The 18,593-nt window shown below is 32.4% G+C and overlaps 1 long non-coding RNA gene across 1 annotated transcript in view; it reads right to left on the bottom strand.

Annotated features, from left to right (window-relative positions):
- Positions 1 to 1,494: 1,494 nt before the first annotated feature.
- Positions 1,495 to 18,593, bottom strand: part of LOC140695637 (uncharacterized) — a 321,128-nt gene continuing 304,029 nt past the window's right edge. Inside the window, exons 5-6 of the long non-coding RNA XR_012071341.1 lie at positions 16,165 to 16,286; positions 1,495 to 1,633 (exon numbers count right to left, since the gene is read on the bottom strand). This is a non-coding gene — a long non-coding RNA (uncharacterized lncRNA). The remainder of the gene's footprint in view (positions 1,634 to 16,164; positions 16,287 to 18,593) is intronic.

The raw sequence follows: 18,593 nt of genomic DNA, 5'->3' as shown, positions 1-18,593 counted from the left end.
TAAGTTTTTACTTTAATAAAGTCCAACTTATGTTTTTTCTTTTGTGGATCAAGCTTTTGGTGTTATATCTAAAAATTCAACACAAAACCCAAGGTCACCTGGTTTTCTGGTATGTTTTCTTCTAGAAGTTAGAATTTTAGAGTTTTACATTTTACTTTGAGGTCTATGATTCATTTGGAGCTAATTTTTGTAAAAGTGTAAAGTCTGTGTCTAGGTTCTTTTCTTTTTTTGCATATAGACTTCTGATTTTTCCAGCATCATTTGCTGAAAAGTTACCCTTTCCAATAAACTGATTTTTCCTATTTTGTAAAAAATTAGTTAACTATAAATCAGTTTTCTGTTTTTCTTTTCTGAGCTCTCTTTTCTATTTCATTGACCTACATGTCTGTTATTTTGCCAATACCACACTGTCAGGATTTACTCTAGCTTCATATAATGTCATGAGACCTGGTAGCATTATCAATGCCTATAAAATATGCTGAGATTTTAATAAGACTTGCAGTAATCTATAGATTAATTCAGAAAGAAATGACAACAACCCTGAGTCTTCTCAACATTCACACAGAGTATCTCTCTATTTGTTTGGGTCTTCTTTAGCTTCTCTCATCAAAGTTTTTCATCTTACATATATAAATTCTGTACATATTTTGTTAGATTTACACATAAGTATTTTATTTTTTGTGCTATTAACATGGTGTTAATTTTAAACTTCATATTCCAATCTATCACTGCAAATGCATAGAAAACCAACTGACCTTTGTATATTGATCTATCCTGTGGTTTTGCTACACTCTTATAATCACTCATTACTTCCAGTAGTGTTTTTTTTTTTCCATTGTTGATCCTTTGGAATTTTCTATCGTAGTCAATCATGTCATTCGTAAAAGGTAAAGAACCTGAGAATAATAAAAATAAAAAACAATTGAAATGATGCAATGAGACTACAGATATCAGGATACTCAGGCATAGATGTTACTATGACTGTTCTATTCAAGAAGATAAAAGTTGTATTAATAATTCAATCAGACTCTTGGAAATATTAAAAGAAAAATAATCAGATGAAAACCACAGAAGTACAGAACAATTAGAATCATGCCAATGCTTTAACATAGGATTAGATGTAGCTGAAAAGGAAATTAATAAACTAGAAGATAAGTCAGTAGAAAATACACTGAATGAAGATTAAAGGGAATAAAAATTTAAGAATACAGAACAATTGTTAAGATAGGCATAGAGAATACTGTGGGAAGATCCACCATATGTATAACTGGAAGACTTGAAAGAAGGAGAAAGAGAGAGAGAGGTAATGTGGAATGGCTACAGAAGAGATAATGAAGGAGAACTGTGTTACTAGGGTTACCTTAACAAAATACCATAGACTGGGTGGGTTAAACAACAAAACATTTCTCACAGTTTTGGAGGCTGAAGTTGAAGATTAAAGAGCCAGCAGGGTTTCTCCTGAGTTCTCTTTCCTTGGCTTGCAGATGGCCATCTTGTCACTCATCCTCACATGGCCTTTTCTCTGTGCTCACGTGCTCCTGGGATATTTTCCTCTCCTTTAAGAACTCCAGAACTACTGGAATAGGGCTCTACCTTCATGACTTCATTTAGCTTTAATTATCTTCCAAAGACCCTATATCAAAATATAGTCTCATTGGGGGTTAGAGGTTCCACATATGAATATTGGTGGAACATAATACAGTCTAACACAAGTTCTTTCCAAATTTATTTTTTAAAAAAGCCATAACATCAAACCACATATTCAAGAAACCACTCAGGAAGATGGTAGTTTTAAATCAAATATATGATACATAATAAATATAAATGAAGTGAAGACTCCAGAGAAAAAACAAAGACTGTTAAACTAAATGTAAAAATGAAATCAAACAATGTGCTATATATAAGAAAGAAACCACAGGATTATAGAAAATGGAAAAGGGTGCAAAACAGTACACTTGCAAATACTAACCCAAAGAAAGCTGATGAAGCTATATTGTTACCAAAATATAATTCAAAAAGTGAATAAAAATACATCATACATAAAAGTGGGCACTTAAGTTTGATAAAGAATTAAATCTGGAGAAATATAACACAATTAAAAATGTATATACATTTTTAGTAGTTATGCATTAGGAAATAATGTATAAACTTTGAACAGCAACATTAATAAATTACTTAATCTACATAAACATTAGCGATTTAAATTTGTATGTATGTGCTAGTTTGCATATGTTATGATATATTAATTTATATAGAGAGATTTCTGTACTCAACAAAAAAGTGCACATCCTTTTAAAGCAAATATGGGCTTTTCACAGGAAATGACCATATGCTAGCATATTTCAGCAAAATTTAAAAGACTAAATTTATACAGACTATATTCTCTAAATACATTGCCATTAACCTACAAACAAATTTCCCAATGCTTAGAAATAAACAGATATACTTTTAAATAGCATATGGGCCAAAAAAAAAAAAAGAAGTCACAGTGATAATTAGAAAATGTTTTGAGATGAATGGTAATGAAAATACTACAAATCAAACCAATGAGATACAACTAAAGCCATCCTTAGAGAAAAATTTACAGCTTTAATCAGATGTTGAAGGAAAGAAAAAATGATAAAAATAAACAGACTATCTTATAATTTAAAGGTAATACACAAGGAATATAAGAGAAAGAAAATAAAGAAAAGCAGAAATTAATGAAAAAAAATACAACAGAAAGAAAAGAGTAATCAAGATAAAAGAGAGAAGGCACAAATAACTAGATTTAGGAATGAGAAGGGGAGCATTACTACAGATTCTACAGAATTTGCTTTTAGGTGTAAGAAAATATGAACAGTTTTAAGTCAATAAATTAGAAAATATACAAGACATGGACAAAATCAAGGATACTGTATTTTACTGAAACTGGCACAAGAAGCAACAGCAAATCTTTCATGGGCCTGTTAACTATTTAAAAATCGAATCAGTTACTAATAAAGCCATCTCATCTTGTTATCTGTAAGCTCAGATGGGTTCACTAGCAACTACAAGCAAAAATTTATTAAAAAAAACAAACTGCAAATTTCACCAAACTCTTCCGAAATATAAAGTAAGACAAATTTAAAAAGTGTCTACTAAATCTGGATATCAATACTTGATGAAAACATTTCAAGAAAGAAAAAATATATACCAATACCATTAATAAATATAGATCCAAAGATCATAAAGTATTAAGAAACAAAATCTGGAAGAAAATATAAAGTTTAATGCATAACAAACAAGTTTGATTTATTTCAGTAGTGTAAGGTCAGCGTGACATCAGAAAATCACTTATCATAATTTACCATATTGATTGAATACAGGAGAAATAATGTCTGATCATTTTAACAGATGTAGAAAAACATTCAATAAAATAAACATACTCATGATTTTAGAAACTATAAAATAAAGAATATAAAAGATAATTAATCTGAATAAGGATATCTACAAAATTATTTTAAACCTGTAATAGTTAAAGGTACTATCTGAAAACTTTTTCTTTGAAACTGAAAAAAAGGCAGTCCTGCTCTTTCTCACCATTTTTATTTAACACTGAACTTGGTGTTATCAATCAGTCCAGAAGGCAGTAAAAATAAATAGTTGAAGGATTAGAGAGGCAGAAATACAAGATTTATTACTTGAAGATGATGTGATTGTATACATAAAAAATCAAAAGAATCTCATAAATTATTGAAATAATTGAGATTAACAGGCTTCTCCAGATAAGTTTAATAGGCCTGAATTATTTGTGTTACCATGCGCCAATAAAATTATTAGAAAATAAAAATTTAAAGAAAATGCCATTTATAATAACATCAAATAATATCAAATATCTAAGATTAATTCTAACAAAATGTGTGAAAGACTTCAATGCAAAAAATATAAAACATTAAGAGGAAGAAAGAAAACCTAAACAAGTAGGTGGATACAGAACTGTAGAGATATCAATTCTCCATAGCATCTATTATTTAATGTGATACCAATAAAAATCCCAATAGGGTTTATTAAGAAGAGACACAAATTAATTCTATAATTTATAGGGAAATATAAAAGGCCAATCATATTCAAGACATTTTTGAAGAACTAGCTATGAGGATTTGTTTTATTGGATATTAAAACTTGCTAGAAAGTGGAGGAAAGTTTAGCATACTGTAATTAGCCAGTGAAAGGAGAATCTAACCCACTTATTGATCTTTACATTTATACTTTATGAACTTTTCTCTATGTATAGCATATTTCACATTAAAGAAACTTTAGGAACTTAAAACTGGGGGTTTCCAAGACGAGTAAAAGTCAAAAGAAGGAACCTACAGGAATAATGATAAAAAAGGGTAAACTTGGAAAAAACAGAGTTTCAAGAAATGAAACAGATGATGTAATTAAAAGTTTAGACAAACCTCTCATAATAAATTAAAAACTGGAATACAGATTCTGAAGAACCTATAGATCAGAAGAGTAAAACAGATGGAAACTGTGCAAGAGAGACTGAGACTAATAGAAGATATTGCAGAAAGTAGAGGAGAGACAACAGGAAAGAAAAATATTACCTGAGAAGTTTCTAGAACTAGTTAAGAAAAGATCTTACTCTTTAAATTCAGGAATCTCAGTGAATCTCATCATTAAATAAAAAAGAATCCACATGTAGACACATCGCCACAGAGTCTCAGAATACAACAGATAAAGAAAATATAAATTTTAAGTATCCAAAATGCAAGGGAAATTCCTACATCTGTATCTATTATCTACGTACAATTAGACAGCTAATATTTCCTAATACCTAAAAATATCTCACGAAACAAGTTTCAAACAAATATGTAAACTGATTAAGAAATGAAATATTAGCTAAAACACGATTATCCTATTTTCTAAGCCTCCAGAAAAAACAATAACATGACAAAACGAAAGTTACATAACTTTGCTGAATTTCTTCTTCGTAGGAAAACTTGTTGAATTTCCTCTTAAATTGATGTACCATATTTACTTCCGTTGCTGACTCCAGCACTTTGTTCCATCTCATTAATTCAAGGAGTAAGAAACATCAAGGAACATCAGGAACATCATTAATCCAAAGACCATTTCTGGCTATGCCTAAGTGAAGCTATTAAAGATATTTCAAGATCTGAATAAAATAGTTATTAAAAAGCCTAACCACTATGTCTCAATTTATTTTCCTAGATAATTGTAACATCTTTGTCTTGGGTCATGAGTTGATACATGTCTTTGGGTCTCATTTGCTATATTATTTCAGGCCGAGGTGAAAAGAAAATCTAAGCCATAATTAAAAACATCTTAAAAAATTTCAAGCTAAGTTTAAGAATCCTTTCCTATAACATAATATAGTCCTAGCAGAAGGCACATTTTACTTAGCATCATTAGACAGTCTGTTGTATCTTTCCTCTGTCTTTTATAGTCTATATTAAAGGAAAAATTCAATTATTCTTCTACATTGTTTTTAAGAATCATAATTTTATATATATATATCTCGACTTGATTATGAAATGCAACACTGTACTAATGTTAACATATATAAGCCAATAGCACAAACTAATGAATTAGTTGTTCATTAAATTCATGCCACTTTCTGTTTTTAGTATAACTCTACCTCCATTTGTAATTTTACATTTATTTTTATTTTTTTTTAATTGAAGTACAGTCAGTTACAATGTGTCAGTTTCTGGTGTACAGCACAATGTCCCAGTCATACATATATATACATATATTCATTTTTGTATCTTTTTCATTAAAGGTTATTACAAGATATTGAATATAGTTCCCTGTGCTATACAGAAACTAATTTTTTTAATCTATTTTTATATATAGCAGGCAACATTTGCAAATCTCAAACTCCCAAATTTATCCCTTTCCACCCCCTTTCCCCAGTAACCATAAGACTGTTCATTATGTCTGCAAGTCTGTTTCTGTTCTGTAGATTAGTTCATAGCATCCTTTTCTTTTTTTTCTTTCTGTTTTAGATTCCATATATAAGTGGTATCATACAGTATTTTTCTTTCTCTTTCTGGATTACTTCACTTAGAATGGAGATCTCTAGTTCCATCCATGTGGCTGCAAATGGCATTAGTTTATTCTTTTTAATCAGTGAGTAGTATTCCATTGTATAAATATACCACATCTTCTTTATCCAGTCATCTGTTGATGGACATTTAGGTTGCTTCCATGCCTTGGCTATTGTATACAGTGCTGCTATGAATATTTGGGTGCATGTATCTTTTCAAATTAGAGTTCCCTCCAGATATATACCCAGAAGTTGGATTACTGGATCATATGGTAGGTCTATTTTCAGTCTTTTGAGGAATCTCCATACTGTTTTCCATAATGGCTGCACCAAACTACATTCTCACCAGCAGTGTAGGAGGGTTCCCTTTTCTCCACATCATCTCCAGCACTTATCATTCGTGGACTTTTTCTATTTCTCCATTATAGCAAAATAAGTAGCCTAACCCCCTGTACACAGTAAATACTAGATAAATGTGCAATGATGAAAATAAACTAAATACACTGATAAGAAAACAAGTATTAAAATATATTTCATTTCATTCTGGATTTTTTTTCTGTCCAGATTAATGATTAGTTATATTTAAAAAGAATATACACACCTGTACCTACACATACATATGTGTATTTTCAAAATTATCAGATGTGCAAAGAGCTGAAAATAACTAAGTCTAAAATAATGACTCTTTCCTCCCAGTTATTAGAACACATTGACCTTGGGGTTGAATGTATTCATTTTCTACATTTAGAATTTCCAAAAATCCTTTTTTCCATTTCTGTCTAATTTTTCTTATATGACTCAAGGGACAAGGATTTCTTGGGGGATTACTCAGAACTATAGGAGTTATATCTATAAACTAGACAGAGCTTTTTTATATTTTATTTTTGGTTGGTGCCATTAAAAAGGAATGGATGACTGTCTTACTAAATTTAGATCCAAACTTTATTTATATTGTCATTGAGGAATTCTTCGAGCAGTTGCAATCGCCATCTTGTATTTTTCCAAATTCTCATCATAAAAATTACTGAAACTCATTTCCCATTTAGCATTCTATAGACCCTGCATTTGCAATACGGTTCATGGATCCATCCTGCTTGGTGTCAAAGCAATCAAAGACACCTTGAATCTGGAGGGAGCATGCTACTGAAGAAAGAGAAGCATCAACTGCAGTTGTTAATACTTGAGTTCATTTCCAGATTTGACCTTCAGGAGCTATTATAAGCATGTGTAGTCTCCTGATGTTTCTGATCCTGGGATTTCTTATTTGCCAAGGTGATAATTTCATATTAAGAAACAACACATAATATATTAATAATTATAGGCTACATATATGCAAGGTATTATTCAGAGAACTCATTTTCTGACAATATTAGAATGACTATTAGCTGAGTGCAGAGACTTCTAAAGTGCAACAAAAGCATAGTGTCATCTGGGAAGAAGCCACTGAAAACAAGATGAACGTTACAAAAACAAATTTTGCTTGGTCAAAATTTTCTAAGAAAAAATGACAAAATTGTGTTGTTACAAAAATGTCACCTCAGTATAATCTTATATTCGGTTTACTTATTTACAGTAAGACTGGACTAACTTACTCTACTTTTTTTGAAGGCAAGAGATTTCCTGTTATTTCCAGTCATACGACTACCATTTTTATAATATAAAAATATTTTAATAATATTACAGAGCTTAAATAGTATAGAAGATGCAGTTACAAAGCTTTTTTTAAACTAATAAAACAACTGAGATACAGGGTATTCATAACTTCCTCTGTGAGTCTTTATGAGACTCATAAATAGTCTCAATCAGAGAGAATAAACATCAAATTCTTCATTCCCTCCAGCGTGCTAGCACTGATCTCACTGATTTGCCAAGGTCTAGTTTCCTTCCATTCTCCAACTCTTATTAAAGAAACAAGAAATAAATACTATCACCAAAAGAATATCTTGCAAAATTCCATCTTCTTGCAATGGAAGTGCCTGTGTTTCTATCCAGTCCTTGTATTTTATGATTCATCATAACATTTGCATAACCTTTTTATTTGATCTGCACTACTAGGGAAGAGACAGAGAAAAAGTACGAGAGTTAGTGACTGCTGGAAGACTTTGCCTGCAGCCTGCAGTATGAAAGGGCAGGAGTAGGTCTGAAGTCCTCTAAAAGAAAAAGTCAGAAATCCAAAGGTGGGTAGAGACTCTAGAATTTGCCAGCAGATCCCACTAGTTTAGTATTTATAACCCAATCTGCTGGAGTTTATGAGGCAGCAGAGTGAAAAATGTGAGAGTCTGCTTAAGGGTAAAAACAAAAAAGCGCCTCATTCTGACTTACAAGAATTATACTCCAATAAAGCTAATGTGAGAAATATCATCTTTCAAAATTGAATACACGTTCATCTATGAGTTCAATCTTGTTTCGAGAAGTAGATTTGAAATTTTTGGCCACTTGTATTTGCTTTCACTTTTACAATATATTTATTTGATGCTGGGAAGTGTAAAATGATTATCAAACTAGTCATCAAATCTAATAGATGTTGGATAATGAAAGGCAACTTCATTTGGCACTGACATGTTACTGAGGAGCTGACTCTAAAAACAGTACCATATCACCCCTGAGGGGCACTCTTTAGAAATATAAAATTTAACTTGCATATTTTCTAGTAAGAGATTCTAATAATGAGAGTTGTTACCACTTCTCTTTATATAAATAATAATCAACCTCCAGTGCAAAATGAAAATGAGGTGACTTGAAAATTTTGTGATCATTTCTACTTTCCCATTAAAAATCAATTATATATTCTTATAATTAATAAATTATTTTAAAATCAAATAAAATATTTAAAACCCATCACTTACTAATTATTTAACTATACTTTACTGTTATATATGATCTCGGAGTTACTCGTATCTATTGTGTCAGTGTTATGAAAATACTATATAATGGTGCGTTAATGCATATCTCTTCTCAAACTTCCTTTCAGGGATGTCATGTTGGTGTAATGCAATTGGTGATGGTGGGTGTCTCTACAACACAGAAATTGTCCAGTACTATAAATTAGTGGTAAATTAGTATAATTGATTATTGTCACTTGTTTTAAAAAAGGGGTGGGGAAAATTTAGTAATGAAGATAAAACTTAAAATGACATTGTATCTGTGGCTGTTACATTGTTAATAGGACAAAAAGAAGAGGAAATTTTCTTCCAGTATGATGATTTACCAAGAAGTCACTCATGTCATTGATCAATAAAAGAAGCTCCAACATGGACATGTGTTCATTATTTTACTTTTGTCTTATTCTGAACATAAAGAAAAATATCAAACAGCATCTGTATCAGAATTATGTTTGTCAATGATGTGACTGGCTATTTTGTTGAACTGAATACTGATTAAACATTTATTCATAAACTGATTTTGAGATAATACTGTTGGCAATAGAATTACTAAAGAGTGGATTTTGGAAGAAATCATAATTCAGTCTTAAGTTATAAACACAGAGAATTTTGAATAAAGAACATTGCATGTTTTATTATTACTTGTAAATTGTTTCACATGCATCTTATATTAGCAAACTTTCTAATAAAATAAATATATACACACATATATTTTTCCCAGAGACCCAATCTTTAAACATTTATCAGCTCAAATAGTAAGGCTTAGTATCAGAATACCATCCTACTGAATTTTTGCTTTTATCTTGGTGAAACTGGAACTATTACAAAGTCTGTAATAGAGGAATGGTATAACTAATAGTTTGAAAGAATCATTCCCTACTATTGTTTGGAGAATAGGCTGACTGTTATCACCTAGCATGATTTACCCTTGATTTTTAGATAGGTACATAGGCCTAAAGATAAAAACACATTTCCTAGAAAATGCTTATGATAAACTGTGCCCATGTGATTAAATTCTATCCAATGGGTTGTTGGTAAAATTAATGAATGCACCATCCATATTATGATCTTTAAAAAAAAAGAAGTACGCTGTGCTTGTATTTTACAGATGAGAAAACTGAGACCAGTGAGTTTAAGTAATTTTCAAATGCCACAAAATGACTATTTTCTAGATTAGCCTACACTTAGTTTACATAATTTAATTCACTATCATTGAAACTGTTATTCTAAATCTCAAGAATGTTATGATTCAAAATCAGAAGAAAACTTATTTGGCTTTATTGTTGAAAAGATATAAAGGTATGTTTGGAACTATTAAGTGATTTAAAAACTACCAAAATGTAGGTATTTTTTCCTCCAAAACATAAAAAAATATTAGAAGAAAACATGGATCCTGACTTTTTGAATGATAAATAAGGGTTTCTGAATTCTAGGTCCTTTGCATTTGCCTCCTGTAATCTCAGCATAATCACCACCAGCAGTTTCAAAATATGAAATATATTTCAAGAAACTTTACATGAAACCTGTCAATAATTTAACATGTAGATAAGATGAAATGAGGAGAGCAGCAAAAACAGACAACATTTCTGAAAGAACACTATACTGTTATAAAATGCAAAGTCTAAATCTTAAAAAGCTTGTTAGGAGAAAGTTTTTAAATTACTAAGATTATCATACATTATTTTAATCTGTGCCTCTCTATTGCCACAAATGACTTAAGTGGATAGACATTACTTGACAAGCCTGTTTTAGTATCAGAACAGCAATGAAGAATTGGTTTTGTCAAAGAGAAAGTTATTGAAGGCACCCTCTTTTGTAAAACTTCAAATTGGATGGAGGAATTTGAGGGAAGAAGAGTTCAATATTTCTTTAAAGCACAGAAACTGTTTTTATTGAATCACTGAAAAAGTTGAGCACAGACCCTGTGAAATACAGCAATGGTAAAATGTGTGAATTTCTATGGAAGGTGGAAAGCAATTTTTGCAACCAAGGCTTTTACAGTGCAGCTTTAAAAGTTGCTTCTGGAGTGAGATTCCACTAAAATCCTGGATTAGTGCCTTCTTAGTCATGAGAAACTGAACAAATTGCTTAAAATATCTAAGCATCACTTAGGCAATTTTAAGAATTAAAACAAATTGCAAGTAAAATATTTAACAGGGTTTCCAACACATATTAGAAGAACTCCTCATAATGAAAAGTGACATTGGAACTACCAAAATTTGATGCAGTAGAATTAAAATGTTCTTTCTGAGTTGACTAAGAAATAAAGAAGTTCTTCAAGAAAGAGTAATAGTCAAGGATCTTAAAAGACCTGGTAATATAAGGCATACTTTACTTCAGGATGCTGTTTGGGTTCAAATACAGAACTTCCTAAAAATTCAAGTCAATTACCTTAGTATCCCTACAGCTGAATCATAAAGTGTGCTTTCTAGACATTTCTTACTAAATGGTCCGGATAAATGTTAATGGCTCTGACAGTCAAAGTTTAGTTTTACAAACAAGTGCAATGAAATGGAAATAAAATCATTTAGTAAATTCTGAATTCAGTTCATACTTCTGCATGTCCTGTGGGTACTAAACTCAAAGTCAGAAATGCAGGCACACTCACAGAGCAATGATCTTTGTCCAGGGCAGTGTTTCTGATTTCTTTAGCGCACTAAGGTTTTGGATGAAGTAGTTCAAGGCCCACAGAAGTGAGTATGACGAACCATTCAGGGATGTCATCATGACAGGCAATTTCAATTTGCATGAACACATTTCCTGTCATGATTTTACATATAACATTTACCTGTAACTTTTCTCTTTAGAAACTTATCACAAAAATATTATGAATGCAAAAATCTTTTTTGCTTATTTTTATAACTTACTTTTCTCTATCAATTACACATTTTTGTGTAAATATGCACATCGGTGCACATATCTATACACACATATGCAATTTGGGAAGACTGCTAAAAAAGAGTAAGTGAAAACTAACAAAACTTCAAACTAATGCAAGCAAAATAAAACTGAAAATCAACCTAAATAATAACGGATTCATTCATCTTACACAAAGAAAGAAAGTAAGTAGAAAACCCAGTGTTAGCACAGAGGATTAAGTTATCAGAACCCAGGTCCTTTCCTTTGCCTACTCTGCTACCTTTGGCATGTGATTTTAATTTTCATGGTTTAAGCTAGCCACTCACTTCCAAGGATCAGATTCGCAATCTAGGCAAGAAATGGGAAAGGCAAATGGGGGGGGGGGAGTGCTCCTGCTGATTCCATCCACCTTTAAAGTGATTTCCTGGCGCCCTACCAAGCAACTTCTGCTTATGGTTCATCTTTTAGAACTGGGTCCTTAGCTATCCCAGCTCCAAAAGTAGGAGAACTTGAAATGTTTTAGTATTTTACGATGTTATAATAACATAATAAGACCAGGGAGACTTGGGCTGTGGATGATTTTGAAGTCAATCATAACACCTGCCACAGTAAACTGATAATTCAGATACTTAAAAATTATGGAAGTGTTTCATTACTTACTCCTTAAGAACTGGAACAAAGTATTTTATATTAGTTTTGCCAACACTACTATTAATCAGATATAGAAGAGTAACATAAAATTAAATGAAAGGAAGAAACCAAAGCTATTTCTTTGTATTTAGAGAGAGTCTCTTATTCCCAAGGGCATTTGTAATAAACACTTACTTTGTCAAATAAAATTGTTGTAATATACTTCCGGAAAATAAAAAAAAAATTTTTCCCTGATTATTTCAGCAATTCTATAGGCTAAAGGAAGTTCTTAACTCTTATCTTTGAACAACATTAATGAATTCTTCAATTCCTTTGTTGTGATTGAAACAATAAAATATTTTTTAGCGTAGAAAACATTAAATGATGACTCACTTCTTCCAAAACAGTTCATAGCTGAAATTTCCGACCCGTGGAGCTCTCCAGCAACAAATCATTTCAAAATCCCTCTCCCAATCACTCAGAATAATTAATAAGTCCTTGAATTCTCTCCAACGCACACCTTGGGTCACAATTATTAACACCCTTGCTAGCATTTACCACTTTTGGTACACATTCAAAATCTACAAACTAAAGAAATAGGCAGTATTTTTTTTCATCTGCTTTCTGCATTACTAAATTAATTAAATATATTCTGTGAAATGCAGTTTATTCAACATGTCTAATTGTTTAGGATGAAAGAAAACTTTGGTAGCCTCTGATGAAAAAATAGACTCGAAACTGCTGTGCAAGAGGCCAGGGGAGAGATCTGTGCTGCTTTTGAGAAGACAGGTGAGAAGAGAATGAAAATAAAAGATTTTGAGAGACACTGACTACCTTAAGCCTTTAGGTAGGTGATGGTTTCTCCCAGATACACCTTAAGCTTTGAAATACTTGGTGTGCCTGGAACTCTTGTGCAAATTGGTTAGAGGGGATCTGTACACAAGTTAAGTGAGAAAAAGAGAAAAACTACTAATGGCAGCAGAAGCCAGATGTGCAGGCGAGCCTCAGCTCACATTTAGATAACACAGGTTTGAAGAAAACTGATTTTGAAAGTTGAAATTGTTGTCCTTGCATGGTCTTCATCTGAAGGTAACAAAGCTTTTCAAAGCAGCAAAGGGTTTTTGTTTAAAGGGTTTCTTCATTAAATCAAACAAATTAAATAGGCTGAGTTGTAGCTCACAATAGACCCCAGACTTCCACAGGCTTCAGTATCAGATCTAAACTTTAGAATTATGATAAGAAATATACGCCAGAAAGTAAAGAAAGTTCATTTGCTTACTTAACTGAAAATTATTATATTCCCTTACACATTGTTGTAGGCTGAATAATGGCCCCTCTCAAATGTCCATGTCCTAATTCCTGGAACCTATGAAAATGTTACTTTAGTTGATTTTATAGATGTGATTAAGCTAAGGATCATGTGATGATGTGATTATCCTGGATTATCCAGGTGGGCCCAACACAATTGCAGGGGTTCTTACATGACAGGAGGTTGGAAAGTCAAGAGTAAGACAAGAAGACTCAAAGATGGAAACAGAGGTTGGAAAGGAGAGAAGATGTTATAGTGCTGGCTTTGAATATGGAGGAAGGGGCCATAAGCCAAGGAAAGCAAGTGGTCTCTAGAAGCTGGAAAAGGCAGGAAACAGATTTTCCTCTTGAGCTTCCAGAAGGAACGCAGTCCTGCAGACACCTTGATTTTAAGTTTTCTGACCTCTAGAAAAGGAAGATAATAGATGAGTATTGTTTTAAGCCACTAAGTTTGTGGTAATTTGTTACAGCAGCATAATACACATAATATTTTGAGATTTTGAGAGTAGCAAGAATGATTACTCTGTGTGGTGCATCTTAGATTCCAAAATTTATTTGTTTTCCTTCCAAGGCTAGGTGTTCCTGAATCGTGCAACACTGAAATGAAAGGTTTTCTTACAACTAAAACATATTTTCTCCCCTCCAACACATGACCTAACTGTCAAGGTGTGGCATATATTTAACATTTCCTCTCTGGAAAAACTGAATCTTTTCCTAATTTCTATTTTTCATTTTCCTCATAACTACCACAGGCACTTACTTCATCATTACTGCTAGTGGGCATGAGTCTGTAAGAAGAATTATTCCAATTTTATAGACAAACCAAATACAGGTTTATTGTATTCTAAAGGTCAGTGCACAATTATTGGGGTTACTAATTGACTTTAATTTTTTATGAGACTTTCAGAAATTTATAGTATATGTTCATCTGCATCTGCTATAAAAATAATTTAACAATTGGCAGTATTTCAAAAAGTCTTAAAGAAAACACTGCCGGGATAAAAACCACTGGTGAATTGTGAAATGTCTTATCAAGGCTAGGTTTCACCCAAGCTGTGACAAGGAATTTTTAGGTTGTAGGACAAACTTATGATTACCAGTGGGAAAAGATGGGGGGGTGAAGGGATAAATTGAGAATTCAGGATTTGCAGATACTACTATATACAAAATAGATAAACAAGGTCCTACTGTATAGAACAAGGAACTATATTCAATACTTTGTAATAACCTGTAATGAAAAGAATATGAAAAGGAATATCTATCTATATAAAAATGAATCACTATGCTGTATGCTAGAACTTAATAAAACATTGTAAACTGACAATACTTCAATTCAAAAAATTAAAAAAAAAGAAATGAGTAAAAAGCAAAGGAATAGTATTTGTGGCTGTAACCTGTGGGAAAAAGAAGGCTGCTTTGGTGATTTTACTTCTGCCATTTGTCTGTCTTTAAATAAATTGAAAATGTAACAGAAGAACTATACCACTATAATTTAATGTACTACACTGTATTGTTTATTGATAGAACATAGAAGTAGCAAAATTATATTACTTCAAAACCTGTTCTATAAAATTATTTTGATATCTGCTACCCTCTACCCACAGTCTTTATTACTTCATTTCAACAGCTTTTGTTTATTATTTACAGACTTCAGCAGAAGTTCTGTCCAATAATTTTTTTCAAGACAAGAGATATCTAGATTGAGTGGCAATTCAGACAATCCTAGAAACCTCTGGGACTACTCCACTACTGTTCTTAACATGTGTGCTTCCCTGCTACAGTGACTATAAAGAACCACATTTATAAGAGTCATATTTCAACATCCAGAAAACATGTCCAAATAGTTCGAATGGCTAAGGAATGAATCATATTCCCTCTCTCTCTCTCTATTTTTCCCCTCTGTGTTACATTTGATGTTTAATTTCATTTGCTATTTCCTTATGAGGTGAAATATAATTTTATTTTTGCAACATTTCAATATTATGGCTTGGAATTTGATCAATAAATCATGTATTTATTTCACTTTATATATAGTTTTTTTTAACTTTTTTATTGATTTGTAATCATTTTACAATGTTGTGTCAAATTCCAGTATTCAGCACATTTTTTCAGTTATACATGAACATATATATATATATATATATATATATATATATATATATATATATTCATTGTCACATTTTTTTCTCTGTGAGCTATCATAAGATTTTGTGTATATTTCCCTGAGCTATACAGTATAATTTAGTTTATCTATTCTACAATTTTCAAATCCTGTCTATCCCTTCCCACCGTCCGCCCCCTTGGCAACCACAAGTTTGTATTCTATGTCTATGAGTCTATTTCTGTTTTGTATTTATGCTTTTTTGTTGTTGTTGTTGTTGTTTTTGTTTTTTAGATTCCACATATGAGCAATCTCATATGGTATTTTTCTTTCTCTTTCTGGCTTACTTCACTTAGAATGACATTCTCCAGGAGCATCCATGTTGCTGCAAATGGCATTATGTTGTCAATTTTTATGGCTTAGTAGTATTCCATTGTATAAATATACCACATCTTCTTTATCCAGTCACCTGTTGATGGACATATAGGCTGTTTCCATGTCTTGGCTATTGTAAATAATGCTGCTATGAACATTGGGGTGCAGGTGTCATCCTGAAGTAGGGTCCAGGACAGGACGGCTTCACCAGGGAATTCTACCAAACATACAAAGAAGAACTCATACTAGTCCTTCTCAAACTCTTCCAGATGACTGAAAAGGAGGGAATACTCCCAAACTCATTCTATGAAGCCACCATCACCCTGATACCAAAACCAGGCAAAGACACCACCAAAAAAGAGAATTATAGGTGAATATCACTGATGAACATAGACTCCAAAACCCTCACCAAAATGTTAGCAAATAGAATCCAACAACACATAAAAAAGATTATACATCATGACCAAGTGGGGTTCATCCCAGGGACACAAGGGTGGTTCAACATATGCAAATCAATCAATGTAATACATCACAGCAACAAGAGAAAGGACAAAAACCACATGATCATCTCAATCGTGGGTATAGAGGGAACATATCTCAACATAATAAAAGCTATATATGACAAACCTACAGCCAGCATAGTACTCAATGGTGAAAAACTCAAAAGCTTCCCACTAAATGTGGGACAAGACAAGGATGCCCACTATCACCACTCCTATTCAACATAGTCCTGGAAGTACTAGCCACAGCAATCAGGCAAGAGAGAGAAATAAAATGGATCCAAATTGGAAAAGAAGAGGTAAAAGTGTCACTATACGCCGATGACATGTTACTATATATAGAAAACCCTAAAAGGTCCACATAAAAACTACTAGAGCTGATTGAAGAATTCAGCAAGGTAGCAGGTTACAAGATTAATGTTCAAAAATCAGTTGCATTTCTTTACACTAACGATGAATCAACAGAAGAAGAAAGTAAAGGAACAATCCCCTTTAAAATAGCACCCAAAGTAATAAAATATCTGGGAATAACTCTAACCAAGGAGGTGAAAGAATTATACACAGAGAACTATAAACCATTGATGAAGGAAATTAAAGAAGGCTTTAAAAAATGGAAAGATATCCCATGCTCTTGGATTGGAAGAATCAATATTGTTAAAATGGTCACACTGCCCAAGGCACTCTACAGATTTAATGCAACCCCTATCCAATTACCCAGGACATACTTCACAGAACTAGAACAAATCATAATAAAATTTATATGGAACCATCAAAGACCTAGAATTGCCAAAGCATTACTGAAGAGAAAGAAAGAGGCTGGAGGAATAACTCTCCCAGACTTCAGACAATACTATAGAGCTACAGTCATCAAGACAGCATGGTATTGGTACCAAAACAGACATATAGACCAACGGAACAGAACAGAGAGCCCAGAAATGAACCCACAAACTTTTGGTCAACTCATCTTCGACAAAGGAGGCAAGAATATACAATGGAATAAAGACAGTCTCTTCAGCAAATGGTGTTGGGAAAACTGGACAGCAGCATGTAAAACAATGAAGCTAGAACACTCCCTTACACCATATACAAAAATCAACTCAAGATGGATCAAAGACTTAAACATAAGACAAGATACAACGAACCTCCTAGAGGAAAACATAGGCAAAATATTATCGACATACACATCAAAAATTTTCTCCTAGAAGAAGTAAAAGCAAGAATAAACAAATGGGACCTAATGAAACTTACAAGCTTCTGCACAGCAAAGGAAACCATAAGTAAAACAAAAAGACAACCTACGGAATGGGAGAAAAGTTTTGCAAATGAAACCGACAAAGGCTTGATCTCCAGAATACATAAGCAGCTCATACGACTCAATAAGAAAAAAATAAACAACCCAATCCAAAAATGGGCAGAAGACCTAAACAAGCAATTCTCCAAGGAAGACATACAAATGATCAAAAGGCACATGAAAAAAATGCTCAATATCACTAATTATCAGAGAAATGCAAATCAAAACTACAATGAGATATCACCTCACACCAGTCAGAAAGGCCATCATTCAAAAATCCACAAATGACAAATGCTGGAGAGGCTGTGGAGAAAGGGGAACCCTCCTACACTGCTGGTGGGAATGCAGTTTGGTGCAGCCACTATGGAAAACAGTGTGGAGATTCCTCAAAAGACTAGGAATAGACTTACTGTATGACCCAGGAATCCTACTCCTGGGCTTATATCCAGAAGGAACCCAATTTCACTTTATATATAGATTATACATATATTTTATGTATTATAAGTATATATATGTATGTATATTCATATGTATTTATATACATGTGTGTGCCAGCATTTTGTGCTCCAAGATTACTAAGGACAAAGGCCGTATGTTTATATAAGCAAAC

The sequence above is a fragment of the Vicugna pacos genome, chromosome 3 (genome assembly GCF_048564905.1).
Source record: "Vicugna pacos chromosome 3, VicPac4, whole genome shotgun sequence".
NCBI lineage: Eukaryota > Metazoa > Chordata > Mammalia > Artiodactyla > Camelidae > Vicugna > Vicugna pacos.
The sequence above is the reverse complement of the archived record's forward strand: the minus strand, read 5'-3'. Positions and strand labels throughout refer to the sequence as shown.